Here is a 17,242-nt window from a genome sequence, read left to right as displayed (position 1 = left end):
TTGCTGGTCCCAGTGGACTCTCTCAACTTAAACCAGACGAAAGGAGAGCAGAAATCACTTTGTGCATTGTAGATTTTGTATTAATCTCTATAGAGGGTTCCAATCTGAATTTTCTTTTGCAGCATGCAAAGGCCATTTATTTCCTACCATGTCCATCTCTAATTGACAAAACAGTGAAGTGTTGCCACTTACTCACAGGGCCCCTTCCTTACTAAAATTATATATAAAATTTTGTTATGATGTGTTGCACCTTCCAAAATTAAAAATCAGTATCTCTTCTCATGACAACATGAGTGATTCCAGCTTTTGGGCATTCTCAAAGAAACTTCTACTCCATCCTTTTATAGTTGCCAATTATGTTCACTTAGTGCTCTATACTTCCCTAAGCAATGTATTCCTGATTTCTAGGATACTAGAACAGGATACTATTATAGTACTAGGATAATAAATTGTTCTGTAGGGGACTGCTTACTAAATGAATGTAATTTACCCATTAAGGTGAAAAAAAATTATATTTTATATAAGCTCATAGGAGCAGATCTAGTTGGCAGGTGGCAGGGCCACAATGATACTTGATTATAACTCAAATCACCTATTTAAAACTGTGAACTATTTTTCAGCTCTATTTCCTTTGTGTTCAGGGTATTCCACAAACAGTGGGGAAAAAAAATGTTAGTCCTAAACAACCTCAGTGCTGCTGATATAGGAGCAGTTTAGGAAAAGTCCTCCCTAAAGCCAAGTCATAACAGCAATGAAGTGACCTGTTGGAGAAGTGCAGCCCACACGTGGGCAGGTCACAGCAGGGCACTGAGAGTCACCACCTGGCAGACGACTAGATGGCACTGTTCTGCTCGGCACAGCTGTAAACAGAAACTTGTTGGCTTGGCTTGAAACACCCAAAGGCCTGACTGATGTACCTTTTGTAATCAGTATGAACAGAAAAGAAAGAAAAGGCAATCTTAGTGTCTTTTTGTATGAGGGAAATATTTTTATTCTTTTCTTCTTATTTATTGTGAGGATACTTAAAAAACCCTAAGCGTTAAAAATACATAATCAGGCACTTCATGTTACGTTACTCTGGTAATTTCTGACATGGTCTCATTAGCTAAATGCTTTAATCATTGTAGACCCCAAGCTAAAATCAAACTGCAGTGAGCAATGACAGTCATATTAAAAACATATTTTTCATGTGAGTTTCAATGGTTTTAAGGCGAGCTAATTTTAGTATAACTGATGGTCTAAGAGGAAAGCAATATTCAATGTCATTTGAGGAGATTCAAGAACAATTATATATATGGGAAGTAATTGCATGTGTGAAAGAGAGGAACTCAAGGGACAGACCCAAAGGGCGAAACTGCTAACAGTTAAATGATGATTTTTTTTTCAATATATTATCTTAACCAAGATAACAATCTCTGATTAATAAAATCAGGGTTTTATTCTGATTTTCTAATGACCTAGGGTGAATCTGTGAACTGTACTTCAAGGCTCAGAGCTGACCTGCCCCTGCAGAGCCAGCTGGAACCTCAGGCCTGCACAGATGCACCAGCTGGAGCTGAGATGTTTTTCAGCTCCAGTGGAACAAGAGGTGAATTTTTCATCTTCCAATTCAGGCAAAATCAGGCAAATTTACTCAAATCACCTCTTTAAATGCTCCAAAGAGAATGCTTCTGTGGTCCCATCTGTTCAGAAGAAGAGCTTGGGAAGCCAGTATCCCCAGAAGAAAGGTTCCAAGAAACACCTCCAGGTTAAGAACTTCTTAAATCATTGCAGCTTTTTGCAAAGTTAAGGTCTGTGCTTGACATCTTTATTCCTTTATAGAGTTTATCTGCCCAAGGGCTGGAGAAGACCTAATTTAATTTAGATTGCAAAGGGGAAGTACTGAAGATCTTGATAAGTAGCACATCCTTTCCTAATTTGCTTCTGTTACTCCATGAAATAATCTCGTATATCTCTCACCTCAAAGGCTCAGCCTTTCTTTACTGCCAAGCTGTGATGAAGTCTTTGCAGAGATCTTTATGTATTTATGTTTGGCAAAGGGATAATCTGCCACATGCCAAACAGAAAAGTTTTATGCAATCATTCCAACACTTCAATCTTTTAATCTGGAATAGAAAAGCCAAAACTGTGGGAGAGGGTTTCATATCTTGTATTTACCCAGATGTCTGAAGGTTTTTTTCTACTACATGAAAGAATGCTGCAGACTGCTAAGTGACAAAGGATTTGTCTAGTTCACCAAATCTTTTGCTTTGGGACTTCTTTTGCCTGCAGCATTTACAATAAGGCACCTTCAATTTCTAGTAGCTACATTGTTCTTTGACAAACCTTTGCCCTAATATTGCTATAGGCCTAATGTAAACCATTCAGCTGTGCTCACGATCAACCACAGAATGAATTGCCTTACAGAAAAGAGAGAGAAATTATGTCTCAAAGACCTTTAAAATAAATTCAATAAAGTTGATAGAACCCTTCCAGCACTTTGCCTGAGAGCAAAGCATTTCTCAGCAGGCCCATCCAGTCTGGCACGGGTAAAGCAGGCAACCCACTCCCACTGCCTCCCGGCTGCTGCACACACAATCTGTGCACAGCAACCTCTTTTTCAATCTCTGATCCCACATGTCAGACCCAGTTAGATGATGGGTCGCTCCTGGGTGTTCCAAGGGACATTCAGTTATTGATTTTTTTTTCTTTCATTGCAAGTCTGTTACACATAGCTTCAGTTAAGACAAGTCATTATTGTTCTCACTGTTTAAGAAGTTTGTGAGGATGATTTTTAAAATCCATACGGTTTCTGGAACTATTCAACAGTTTAAAATTAATTTATCTTCTTTTTAATTATGATTTTTTGTCTCTCTTTTTTCTCCCCAAATGTGATATGTTCTAACCCACTTCAGATGTTAAATCCTTTGTTGTACAGCCAACAGGAGGTTGACTTAGTACAAGGGAACTAATGATGTGAGGATAAGAAGCAGCAGGCATGGGAAACAGTGTAAGGATAGCTTTGGCAATGAAAATATTATATATTTTCATGGATATTTAGAAAAACTTTATATGGTGGAAAAACACAGCCTTTGACTTAACTCAGTGCAGAGAGTCTGTTGCCCAGGGTCCCCCTGAAGCACAGGATGATCAGGTGTTTCACTCCTGGCAGAGGTGGGGGTTCTAAGGTCAGAAGTACAACTGCCACAATGGGGTGAGGTCTGTGGAGCTGTGTCTCATCATAAGGGTACTGCTGTGGAATGCTCCATTTCTGCCCAGGTATTCAAAGATTGCAAGCCAAACATCAAGAATGTGAGAGTATTTGAAAGAGCAACATAGGAAGGCATTCACAATCTTACCATGTACACATGGGATATATTTCAAATATATTTTTCTATCTCGAATCTCCTTAATTAAATTTAAACCTATTTTTCTTAGTAGCCTAGAAAATCAGGAGGCAATAAAAGTTCCACTACCAGAAGCTTTAGGTTAAAATTCTGTATACTGGCAATGCTGACTGTATGAGATTCTACCTCTTCAATTATCAATTCATTTTGTGTTATTTTTCCTGCTTTATTTCTGAGTAAATCCATCTTGCTGCCTTACCAGCCCCACTCTGCTTTGCTCATGAGCTCTAACAAGATCACAGCATGAGGTAGCATGATTGCCATCAATAGACAGAACAGGGTTGTGATCATGGTGATTTGCTGAGACATCTAGGCCTGTAATTGCTTAATAATAACCATATCTGGTCTTTTTTTTTTTGCACAGCAATCCTGTGTTAAAGTTGTCTCTGACTCTTAGCTAACTCAAAGTCGTGGTGCAAAAAGTACAGCTACTTGCAAATGGTGTGACAAATATAGAAACCATCAGAAATGTAAAATGCTGCAATACAGGAGTAAGAGCAGCTAGCAGAAAAATCCCTGCTTGAGAAGGGAAAAATCAGGCTTGAGAAGCCCATGGTTTCCTGAAATAAAACAGTACGCAGTCATACTTAGGAAATACATCTCTGTATCTCAAATTATAGTTCTATAGGACACCCTGTGTGCTTGTGGTCACTTTTCAGTTTTTTATAACTGTTTTTCTGATCTGCCAGTGAATGTTCATTCCTGAACATGATTACTTTATTCCCTCAAAGCTACTCCTTAAGGAAAACCATTTGGGTGAGGGTTAGAAAACAATCTTGGATGAAAGACTTTTTGTTAAATGCCTCCTATATGAAACTATTTTAAGAACCACGATTGATTGGCATGATTTCTCTAGGCCATCGAGTATTAACATTGATCTTTGCAAGAGCAAGTCCTGAGGATATTCAGGTGGCAGGGTTTTTTTAATACAGAAGGAAATTAATGTCTGGGACAAGTTGTCAAGTAGCAGTTGTACCTGACAGCATCACTTTGTGTCTGTGTAATACATGAATTGTATCACAAATGTATAGAATAAAATGACAGTCCAGATGAGAAAGTTAGACAGAAGGATATACAGCCTCAGATAAGACACCTGTCTGCCTTTTCTGATTAAATTTTACCATTTTGAGTAACATCCCTAGGTAATAAGCATGGGAATTCTATGAATGAAAATGCAGTCTATCTATTTTATTTGCTGTTTTTCAATATTTGAATGATGAGTTTCTCCATATATGCTTTTTATCAGCACTGAGGAGTATCATTACAGTGCAATGCTACTGAGGAGAAACAAAGAAGAATAAAGAGTAGAGCAGCAGCAATCAATACAAGGGGATAGGAAGCCTGGTAAAAACGAAACAATTTAGTTAAAAGTCATGACATAGGTTTATATAACTAGTCAAAACTTATAAATCAAATGTCCTGACAGCCCACCACTTGAATCAGTTTGTTGCTCAAAGGTACTTGAGGAAAAAAAGAAGTTTGCATCAAAACTGAGTGAGTTCAATACCTGATTGCAGAGAGAGAAGATTATGCTCTTTACATGTAAATCAAAATAGTTATGTTCTATATACTATGGCATAAACATGAAATATAGAACGCCTCTGTTCTGGTAATGATAGGATGATATGAACAGTGGCTGGAATCACAAGATTTTGGGACAGATTGAGTAGATGCTGAAGCAAAGGGCTGGACCATGCAGAAAGCAGGTTATACTTGGCAGAAGATTTTCCAAGTACTTTTCTGCCTCTGTGATGATACAAGCTGTGCAAAATGATGATGTGCTTAAATCAAGGTGTTCTATTAACTTATACTTTTGCCCATGGTATGTTGCTATGTACTTAAATAACTGCAAGGTTGGGTGTTAACAAAAATCCAGAGACTCACAGGTAGAGGAGAGAAAGGAGAAATAAATCAAGCCAAACTAGCTGGCTTGACAGTGCACATAGCTGCTAGACTTCATGGTGTTCTCAAACAGACTTTCAAGCTGTAAATTTCTCAGTCTGCTTAACCCTATTATATTTTACAAACTTGCTACTAGATTAGTCTAAGGAAAACAGTCATAAATCTGTAGCATTCAATTTAATTCATCTGAGAAAGCTTTCTGACTCTCAGTCTAGTCTTTAATGATTTTCTGGCAATTGTAACATAAAAAAAATCCTCCCAAAAATTTCAAGTAGGAGCACAAAAAGTAATTGCTCGTTTGATCAGTCTTACACTTCATGAACTTTCCACACGTAATTTTTACCCATCAGATCAAAAGACAGATTTCTTCTAGGTTGCACTGAACTTCTTTAAATTCTTGCAAATTAAAAAAGCAGTAATATCACAGAAGAGCCATTTTGTTAATATCTGAATAGATTTTCTGACTCATCTAATTACATTTTAAAAAATTTAAAATATGGATTCCCCATGTAGAGCAAAAAAATTATCAACTCTTTAGACGTTTTACCTATAGAAAAGCATCTTCTGCATTTAAAACTGTAAAATCTAAATTTTAAATTGTATGTAAATAAAATTGATTCCTATCTTTTTTTAAACTGAAAGTATGTTCATGTTGGAAACTCTAAGGATCCTGCAGTTCTAAAGGCACACCACATTTCAAGGAGTTTGCAAACATAATTAAAGGGCAGACTCAAATTGTTAAAGGGATTACTGGGCCTTCCAAGTCTAGGTGTCTAATATTGGTTCAGTTGATGGACTCCAGAGGGAATAAATCCAAGGCCATGACTCTGGAAAATATACACACTTAAACATCTTTTTCTGCAAATGCCAAGACACAGACACATATATCTCCTCAGGGCAGTGTCTTTTAACTAGATAGACCTTTCTCAGTTGTCTTTCCTAGGAATATTTTCCCAAATCAAACCCTAAAATAATATACCTGCTGCAGAATGTGTAAGCGTATCTGGTGGGGGTAGAGGATGTTCTTGTGTCCTTTGGCTCCTGGTATTTTGCTACATGATCAAACTGCCACAGATGATATTTTCAAGGACAGGTAATCACACTGCACTTAAGCAAACAATAATATTCAGCTGCACAGTGTCAGAAACTCCAAGGCTGTGGAAACAACATTACACTTTAAAGGAACATCCTAAAAATTTGAAAATACAACCACACTGGCAAAATTTAGGGTATTAAAAGTTAGAGGCCCTGGCAATTTCTGACCCAAATACCTCTCACACACAAACATATATTAAAAGAACAAGCAAAACCCAAAAATCTAAACCCAAAAATGGCTGCATATAAGTTATTATTGTGTGGCAGAGCATGTTCTTATCTTTGCAATATACATAATGAAATACAATCACTCACCAGTTCATCATTCAAAAAGCTAAATCTGATTTTACAGTGAAAATGCAATTTTGTCTCATCAGGTTCCATAGTGCTGAAATGCTAAACTTAACAATAGAAACTGATGTGATATGCTTGAAATTAAATTGAATCACTGCAAACAATGGGTTTCTTCAGGGGCCAGCCTTGATTGAATATGTTTTTCCACTTCATTTTGCAAAGAAATCATCAAGTGTAATGGCTTCAAGCAATCTAAGTGACATGTAGGTTGAGAAAACAGAAAAGCATCACTGAAAAAATGCCACACACAAAGAAGGAGAAATTATCACACATGGCACTGAAGGCCTTATCACTTCCACATTTCATCGGAAGTCCTTTTAAGCAAAGCACGGAGCCCAGCCTTAAACCAGTGAAGTCAGTAAAAAAGATTCAGACTTCTTCAATCCCTGAATAAGACCAATGCCTGAAGGCCACTGTGCAAACCCAACATGTGATGGTAAAAGGTGGATAGTAGAAGACAGAGGAATGAGTTTGTATTGTTTATCAAATGCCAGATTTGTCCAGAACCATCAATGGGAAGACAGAAGAACAAGTTCTCAGCCCACGGACAACACACCTCAGAGCCAGCCTGATGAGCCAGTGGCCAAGGCCAGCTGCCCCAATGGACAGTACAGGCCATGGGCTGAGTGGAGACGCTGCTCCACATGGCTGCTTGCTCCACACAGAAAAACTGGGACATTGCCTCTAGAAGAGGAGAATCTTACAGTGATTTTCATCCACTTTCCTGGGAAGAAAGGGACAGTACAGGCCTGAGAGCACATCACAGATATATAACAGAAAGAGGCTTGTTTAGCTCACAAACAATCATTTAAAAAATTACGAATAAACCGGGATGGATCTCAGCCTGAATTTAGTCTTCTCATGGTCATTTATGTTCTTGAAATACTGTCCTAGGGTGACGTTATGATGCTTGTATTCCCATTCATTGTTCTGTTTATGCTGGATATTATGTTCTGTGCCTTCAAGACTGGCTCTGAAGAGCAAAGTTTTGTTTTATTTTGTTTTGTTATCAGCCTGCTCCCCCACAGCTGGCGAGACACACAGACAGGGCAGTACATAGGGCAGCTTTGGCTTTTTGCTTGGCTTTTTGCTTTGCTCTTGCTCCTGCTTTGCTCTTGCTTTTTGCTTCTGCTCATTAGTTAGTTTAGCTAAGCAGTCCAAATTTTTTCCTGGACTGTTTCTCCTTTCCCTTTTTTGGAACCACTTGAACCTGCTCTGGACTGGGACCTGGGAACACCAAGAGTTTGCACCCTGTGGCTGTAGCAGCCATCCCCAGGGCTGGAGGGACTGATAACAGAGCGACCACTTCCAGGGGAGACTTTCTGAATTTGTCATCTTTTTCAGAGCAGTGAAAGAGTGTTGTCATCTGGTATTGTTCATTTTGTGTCCTGGGGGATGTTTTGCCTGGTAAATAAACAGGTTCTTTCCACTTCTCTCCAAGGAATCCTTCCTGAACTGGTTGGGGGAGAGGAGCCCATGTGGGTTTGCTTTCTGGAGGGGCCCCCTTTGGAGATTTTCTCCCAAATCTGCCCTAAACCAGGACAAATACTCTGAGATACACATTTCTTCAAAATAGCCACCATATACTAATTTTTTTTTTCTCTGTCTGCAAATAAAAACTAAAAGGTTAGGGAGAAATACTCAGTGTTGTTCGTTTCTTTCAGAGCTGAACTACCAGCCAATTCCTCCTTTAAGAGCCAGATGGCTGTTAGGTAATTCCAGTATCAACTGTCCAATTCCTAGATGCCTGTTTAACAATATTGTTCACTTTATTTGTTTACTTTAAGGATAGATCTGCAGGGAGGTTTACAGTCTCTATTCTTACTTAGGGGAAAGCCTATATGAATAAAGAAGGGGTTAGGAAAACAAAACCTGTGAGGTTTCCTGGGGAAGACTTTTTCCTAATCCTTCCAGGAAAATAATGAGCTGAATGATTTATTGAAAGAAAAAGCACTCAGTTGAATACTGCTCCAGTCCCTAGAAAATATGGATATTTGAGCCTTCCCTGCAGGACAGCAAATGTGTCCATAGCAGTGTTTTCTTTTCAGAACTGAGCTCCACTGCCTTCTGTTACCTTCCAAAGCCCTCTTGCTCAGTGACATCCTTCTGAGGGCTTACCTCAGAAGCTACAGAGACTTTGGGAGAATTTCTAGGGAAAATATGTAAATTCACAGAAACCAGCTCAGTATCTCACATGGAAAGCCTGCAACACACTCATTGTGTTAATGCCATGGCTGCAGCTGGTACAATAGGAATCCAGAATTTACTTAAAACAACAGTTTCCAAGTTCACCTTTTCAAAGAACAGAGGCTGTGAAAGCTCTATCTTCCCTCTATGGCTCACAGCTACTGTTTGGCTCATAACTTAACAGATATATCAAAACAGTAGTAGTAGTAGTAGTAGTAATAATAATAATAATAAAAATAAAAATAAATTTGTCTTTCTTCTTCTACATTCGTGTTCTTCCTCTGGCTAAGTTATACAACTGAGGTGAAAAAATGCTGACCTGCATTAATTAATTAATTAATATCTACCAGTGGAAAATTTGACAGATGATATATCAAGAATACCATATGTGTCAAACTAAGACATTTTTACATTTACAAATATAAAGAAACTTTAACAAATAAAAATATTCACCATTTCCTTCCTGTATTATTAAAATTTAAACTAGGTATTATTTTTCTTTCCATGCGTAAAACTTTTGAAAAGTTGGCAAAACTTTTGTTAGACCTGGAAGCACTAACTCTTTTTTTTATATTATTGTCTTAATAGCAGAGTCTACTGAAGTTATGATGACATAGTTTTCATGATAGCTTTTTTATTCCAAGGAAATGAAAGAAGTCTAATGCAGTCTGTAAGAATCCAATCGAATCAAATGGGTAAAGTCAGATCAAATGAATAAAGATTAGGTATGGAAAGCTGACATGGCTAACTATGTTTTTATACATCATTTTATGCTGGTGAAAATAATTTTGCAATATGATAGAATCTCAGAATCTTCTACATTATATATTCTTTTACAGACTGCCCCTGGAAAATCAAGAGTAAACTGGGAATTACACCATGATCCCTTTTATTTCTTCCAGCCATTTTTCTTGGTGGCAATGTTTCTGCAGGTCAGATTCTGCTTTATTTATACCTGTGCAGCTGCAGTGTTTTAGGAGAGTGTCAGGAACAGAAAAGACAACAGATAACTGACAGCATAAGCAAAAGCTTTGGCTACCTTAGGACAAAATTTGTGTAGGGGTCCAAAGGAAAGGTTCAGCTTTGTATAATAAGAGAAAGTACAGTAATTTGGGAATTATGTGACTAGAGAAACTGATGATAAAGATTAATTTTGGAGCACCCTTTTGGTCATGGTGATGTGGACAGACAGAGCAAGGGTGAACAGCTAAGTTGCCTTGGGCAGGAATTTTAATGGTGAAGGAGAGAAGAATTTGGGATGTGAATCAGGAAAAAGAAATTTGAAAGCACATTGAATATTGGGGAAGTGGAGACAGTCATTGGGGAATATGACCCCAATTAAATATATTACCTTAAGAATATTTGTACTTAACTCAGACATTACATTTTGAATGTGTGACTCTTTGTCAGCCCTCCACTGGGCTAGACAAATACTCTCTGGAAGTTAACCTGATAAATCCTCTTTTTTTTTTTTTTTTCTCATGGCAAAGACCCTCTGAAGGCTGATGAGCAGAAGTAATTGGCTTTCACAAAGTACCAGGGTTTCATCTTGATTTGATAGAGGATTCATTTAAACTTGAGTGTTCCATGCCTTCTCTCTTAAAATGATACAAATATATACATTTCCTCCATTCTTATGCTCATGTAATTTAATTAAGAAAGGTAACAGCATTAAGCTTTTCTTAGAAGTTGATAAATGTGAGCTTAATGAGCAGTGGAAGGAGCAATTTGAACCAGCCACACTACTTGGTTTTAAATTGACTTTAGCCACTCAGAAAATGGACTTAGGTATCATCAAATCTCTGATCTCTCTGTGAAAGTAGTTAAGAAGCAAACAAATTGCCAGAATTTAAAAGGAGCAGATGGGAAAGTAATAGCAAAAGTATAATAGTGCCATTCTCTAAACTGTCAGAATGGTGCATATGGCTCTAGACTCTCCATCCCCACAAAATACAATGTAGAAAAATAAGAGCTCAGAGATAGATGAAGAGTATAATTTAGATGAAGAGAATACTTAAATACAGGAAAGAGAGAATGGTACTATTTTCAGAGAATAATTGGAACAGATATGCACAAGACTGAATGAAAAATCTCCTAATTTTTTTTTAAGTTGTCCCTCTTTCTAAAGCATTTGTACTTGGTTGCAAACTGTCCTGATGGCGTCAGTACTACACATATTACAGATAAGTCTTATCTAATTTCTAAGTGGTAACAGTAGTATGAAGAACTCCATATTAAAGACTTTCTTGAAGCCAGTCCTGTGAACATCTTCCTATTTAATCTGTCTCCTGCATTTTGCTGTGACCTGTTTCCTATCGCCAGTGAGGCCTATTGATGCAGTTGGAAATGATGCTTCCTGAGGATGCAATTCAGCTCCCCCATGCTAGCAGCAGGTGAGCGATGGCACTGCTATGCAGATAATGCATAACTCTGGCTGTCCTTCAAAACATTTGATCATGTCAGTGTCAGTAAATTGCCTCATCCTCAGGTGTTGTCTCTCCCACATAAGGACCAGGAGGTTGGCTCTGAGTCCAGGTAAGGGAGGACAGTGTTAGCAGGTAGATGAAATTACTCTGAAGGATTTTCTGTGCAGTCATCTGTGGTTAGAGGTACATATTCATTACAGCCAATTGAGCCTGTTGCTAAGGCCTGCTCTCTCATCTCTCCATGCCACTAAACTCTCACAGCCAGCATCTCCAAACGGTTTCAGTTGCCTGGGAGACCCCGCTCCATCCTGGCGAGCAGCAGCTGCCTCCCTTTTGCACACCTTCCCAGGGTCTCTGCTGAGCTGCAGCGACCTGCCCAGCACAAGGCACTCAGTGAGCAGCAGAAAGTGCCCTTGCCCATCCCTCCAACAGCCTGGGGTTCTGTGGAACACCACTGCATACACGTGCAGCACAGATTTCCCACAGAGTACCATTCAGGTACACAGGCGCTAAGCTGTTCCTAAAGGTGCCCCATGGTACAGGCCAAAACCAGCTGGAAAATTCAGGATGAATATCACAGTTTCTACATCAGGAACAAAATTATTTTATTTCTAAATTATTACAGAGAACTCTGATTTTTCAGGCATATGAAAATGTGATATGAATTTGCATAGGCAGTAAGCTCAGCTGCAAACTTCACCCTCTTGCTTCAACTTCAAAGAAAACAGCTTCAAATTTACTTTCTTTTAAAATAAAAACAGCTAACATAATAAAAATTAAATAAAAAAATATGTACTCTTAGACAAGAAGTCCATCAAAGCCAAGTACTACCCTTCACACAATTCTCCTCCTTCGAGAACAGATGAAGAGAATGAACCACATATAATTTTGACCATTTGGTCATTTAAAGAATTACTGCCAAAATAACTGGGAGAGCTTGGCTGTGACTCACATTTTTCTGCTAAAATCCCATAATGAAAAAACACACTTTTGTGACAGACCTTGGCTCCTAAGCAACAGCACATCACATAATTGCTTGAATCTTTTTGCCTTGTTTATTTCTAAACCAAATTTCCTCACCTCACAGCTTTCCAGGAAGATTATGACTATATTTTTGAAGAACCTAATTTGCACGAGTTTTTTCAAGAAAAAAAGCAAACCCCCCAAAAAATATACAAAGAATATCTCCTCTTGCTATCACAAGTAAAAATCTTCAAATAGCCTAGGTCACTGTTCTTTACATGCCCAATACAGTTATCAGATATACTGTGGAGCATTTTGAAACTTGTTTAGTACTGTTGAACATTAGATATGTAAGACACAGAAATTAAATATTGGTTTATTTATACCTCCACCTCATCAAAATTTATTGAAATATAGTTAAGTTTTTAAATTAACCATACAAATAGATTTCCTTCAAAGGAGCATGTTTTTTAAATTGGCCCTTTAAACCCTAATTGTTATCAGGCTTCAGACAAAATTTCCAGATGGTAGTTTCATTCCAGACAATCTGCTCTTTCGAGTGCCTCTCTCTGTTAAGCCCAATGAGCATCAAGTGCATTTATCACATTCTGATGCAGTTCCTGGCACAAGATAAATTTACTTTTCATCTAATAGCATATCAAATATTTTACATTGTCATAATTGATGCAGCGATTGCAAAATTGCTGTTCAGCAGTGGAAAAAAATGCCATTACAGAACTCAGCCAAGCACCCTGACAGTCTGATGTGAACCCTAATGAATTAGCTGCCAAACGAGCCCAGTAAGTTCTGCTCAAGTATGCTCTCTAAGCAGCAATCCACAAAATCTGCTTTTCACTGTATTTTTCCCTTGTAAGGCTAAAATCCATGCAAATTAGTTCTCATCTGGGGTCATCATATTAAAAATATTGAAAACATTTGAAGAGAAGCTTCCAGACTTGTCCCCAGCCCAGTGCCATCCTCAACACTTCCTTTCTGCACACTAAACCCCTCTGAGCCTCTCAGCACTAGCCATGCTTTAACACTTATTGGCTGTGACATTGAAACAGATGGAACAAGAACATTTTGACCACTGCCCAAACCAGAATTTTCTCCTTGGAGATGTGTCTCCCTTAGCCTGTTGTACTCTTGCCTCAGAAGAGTCCTTCTGTAGCATCCCAGGCCCACAGTGAATCTCACAGAACCTTCACAGCACTGAATCTGCAAAAGAGATTTTGAGATTCTGTACTGCAATCGTAGTGCAAAGCCTGCCTATCAGTGTTCTGTAAATCTTGTTCTGGCAGATTTTGATTTAGAAATAGGATATAGGCCTTATCTCAGTTGAAGATTGCATAGAATCATTTAGGCTGGAAAAAGCCTTTAAAATCTGAAGACCTCACATAACAATGGACATAAATACAATGTATTTTAGCGACAGATTCATCTCCTCTGCTGTTGGTTGGGAATAACAAGAACTTCTCCAGTCTGAGCAGCCCTGACTGATAAGGTTACAGGGACAAACAGATCAGCAGCCACCTCTGCTGGATGGCCTTAACTCAGAGTGGAAGGACTTTATCTCAAAGCTGCACTCACATTTGTAGGTGCCGCTCAGTTACCATTTGAAAAGTAAATTCCATCCTCAACCTCCCTATCTAGCCACCTGACAAACACACCAGGAACACTCAGGCATGAAAGCGTGAGGGAAAGGAGAGAAGGCTCAGGGCTGCTCATCCTGTTGCTTGCCCAGAGGGCTCCTTGGAGATTACAGTGACAGAGACTTTCCATCCAAATGGAAAAAGTGCCTTTTAGAAAGCAGGTTCGGGAAACTGGACCACAAATGTCACATAGGGGTCCAACAATGACCTTGCAGGGAAAGCACTGCAATTGGTGTGATGGTAGGGACAGATAAAAAAAAAGTGGAGAAGGCCCATGGTCAGACCACGAACAGCAATTCTCCACTGCAGAGGAAACAAATGTACCTCTGAAATGACCTGTCCCAGAAGGACTGCAACAGAGTACTCACATATATGTGCATGGAAGGAATGCTGTAAAGGATGTCCCAACATCCACTTCCAGAGAGAATGGGAGTCCAAGAATATGAATCTTTAGCAGCTCCAAGACTCTGCTTTCTACAAGCAGCCTGTTAAGGAGGCCAAACAGGGAGCAGCAGGCACCAAACCACTGGGGCCTACTGAAGGCATAGTTGTACAAACTTGACCAGTAAGCCAGGACCATAATGAGTAACAAATGTGAACCAGGAACCTGGAGGGAAAAAGAAGTAATGGTCTGTGACAGGTGTGCTGTGTACCTGCAGACACACTGCGTGCACCTCAGTTCTGAGACTGTCTCACCTCTCCCAGGCACCTGCTCTGTCAGCTGCTCAGGGCACCCATCAGAACTGCAGTCTGGCCAAGGAGTGCAGAGCCACAGCAATGAACCTGCAGGAATGGAGCTTGCTCCATCCTTGTCCCACAGGCAGAGGCAGTCTCTCATTAGGGCAGGGCCAGGCATAGACACACCACTGCAGTCCAGGTGGGGAATGGTGCAAATGAGGGAACCTCATGGAAACTCTTGAGAGGTGTCTTCCAGCTGTGGTCACAGTGGATAGCCAAGGATTTACAGAGGCACTGTAAGTGTGTAAAATAGATGCAGGCTGTACTCCAGCCTGGGATGCCCTCAAGAATCCCTACATCCTGAGTAGGGGACGGCATTTAAGTATTCTTAATGGTATGGAACCTGGTTCCTTGATTCTTTACCTCCCTTTTATGTTCTGTCACAGAACCAGAGTTCAGAGAAGTGATTTGTTTGTGCTGTTGCTGTTTCATGGGACTTAGTCTCTCAGGAGGTACCTTTGCTCAAGGAACTTATTCCTCATGAGGCACTCTGATGGCTTTACCTGTCACAAAGACTGTTAACTGCAAGCATCTATAGCTTTTATGACTTATATTAGAATTTATTTTAGAAGTTACTTTTTTTTTTTTATGTCACTTATATACCTACTGAAAACACAGTATTTAGTCATCAGATCTCCTGGAGATAGCTGCTTTATAAATCCATAAAACAAGAACATTTCAGAAACATCTCACTTTTTTTCATTTTCTTATTTTGATGATAATATATATACAAAATAAACCCAGAATTCTGTTATGTCAAGATTATAATGGATGAGTTCATGAGTTCATATTTTTTTAAACAGGTCTTCTTGGTCTTGAATTATCTTACAAGTTTCATAAAGTGAAAAAGACAAAGCCAAGGGGCATTTTAGCACTGCTTCATCTATAGCTTTTACCCTGTATTCATGCTTGCCACTGAAACATTCCATCTTTTTAGAAATGATGTGAGCACTTTGCTTTGTTGATGTGGTGTGCTACCTAATGTATCAAACGAATGAGGTATCAGGTGGCATTATAATAACACAGCACATCAGCAGAGTTAGCTGTCTCTGTGATCAGGTCTTGCATCATTACACCAGAAAGCAATCAAAAAGCTGCTTGAAACATGGCACTGTAGAAAGGAAGAAAAACATTCTGAAGCATCTTTAACAAGAATTCGCAGAATTAAATTAAACCAGAATATACTGACAAGTTCTAGCCTTACATTGTCATGTAATCTTTTGCAACCAATCCTAAAGCATCCTATGAATAATTGGGCATACACTACATTTGCCTTATATATGTATATTTTTAGACTCTGGTTTATATTAGCTACATTAAAGAAGCTTCTGCTTCCCTCTTTTCTTTCCTCTGAACTGGTTCAAGAACCAATTTACCTGCAGAGAGGTGTTATCATAAGATCATATACTATTAAGAGTGATATTTCAGGTTTTGATCAACAGCTAAATAACAAGGAGAAAAAGCTGAAAAAATATCTTTCAAGTTTTTATTGTACCTTTCACCAAAATATTGATATCTTTTAAGTCTAGGGACTATGTCAGGAGTATAAGAACACAGGTTTTTCTCCATAACATTTACATGTGAATTAAATTCATTACCCATCTGAAAAAAACTTTCTAACCTTCCTTACTTAGTCCTTCTTACCTTCATTATTTATGAGGTAATTGGACTTTCACCAGATCTGGAATCAAAAGGGTGACAGGTTTATCTAAAAAGGCAAAGGAAGATGCAGTCTGCTGATATTATCATTCAAATCCTTCTAAAACAGAGGGAAGAAGCTATGAGTGTCTTATTGGCATATTTCATCTCCTAGACCATACTAGATCAGCTAAGGTACGCTCCTGAAACTAAGTGCTCTCTGTCTTGACCACTAAAAAAATCATTCACCATTTCCTTTTTTTCCTTACTACCCACAGCATTATGCTGCACTGAACCTTCTTTCCTTCTTCCTCTACGTCTGTGTTAGATATTTTTTATGTCGTTTCTTCCCTGATTCTTGTTTTCATAGAGAAAAACTGACTCAGACTATGTACAAGTAACTCCAGAAGTAAATGAGTAACTGAAAGACACTGTACAGAAAAACAGAGATTTATCAACTGATCAGTTGCTCTTGTCATTGCACCCCTTCAGAGAAATGAACAGGGAGAAAAATGGACGGGCACACCTGGATGACTCCAGAAGGTAAAATTCCCAGTGCAATGAGGTCACTGAAGTATAGTAGCGTCCTACCTGAACCACACATGGAATTGCATGGACCTGGGAGATGTGACAGCCTATTCCCTCTCTGACAACCTCTCTTCCCTCCTCCTGTCAGCAGTATGGCTGGCCTGGCAGCTCAGGCCTGGCTCTGCACTGCTGCAGCCACAAGATGTGGTGAAAGGCTATTACTGGGCTATGATCCACTGCCCAGGCTCCAGGGGCATAATGCTGTAACTGGCTGCTCTCCAGCCAGTCCTCCAATTGACACCATTTTTATCACCAAAATCCCACAAAACTATGTGTTGGCTGCACATCAAATCTCTGCTCTTGGGTAGCTGTA

The sequence above is a fragment of the Camarhynchus parvulus genome, chromosome 1A (genome assembly GCF_901933205.1).
Source record: "Camarhynchus parvulus chromosome 1A, STF_HiC, whole genome shotgun sequence".
Taxonomy (NCBI): Eukaryota; Metazoa; Chordata; class Aves; order Passeriformes; family Thraupidae; genus Camarhynchus; species Camarhynchus parvulus.
This window is presented reverse-complemented; position numbering follows the sequence as displayed.